The following is a 250-nucleotide window of genomic DNA, read 5'->3' on the forward strand; positions in this document are numbered from 1 at the left end:
ACAAAAAAAAAAAAAAAAAAACTCAAAACTGAACTTCATTAAGATTTCCAACTCAGGGCCGGCCCGTGGCTCACTCGGGAGAGTGCGGTGCTGATAACACCCGTCACAGGTTCGGATCCTAAAAAGAAGAAAATAAAAAAGATTTCCAACTCAATTTTTCTTTTTTTAGCTGTCCAGTAAGGGGATCCAAACCCTTGACCTTGGCGTTGTAACACTGGGCTCTAACCAACTGAGCTAACCAGCCAGCCCT

This window comes from Galeopterus variegatus, unplaced genomic scaffold (genome assembly GCF_000696425.1).
Source record: "Galeopterus variegatus unplaced genomic scaffold, G_variegatus-3.0.2 Scaffold658, whole genome shotgun sequence".
Lineage (NCBI taxonomy): Eukaryota > Metazoa > Chordata > Mammalia > Dermoptera > Cynocephalidae > Galeopterus > Galeopterus variegatus.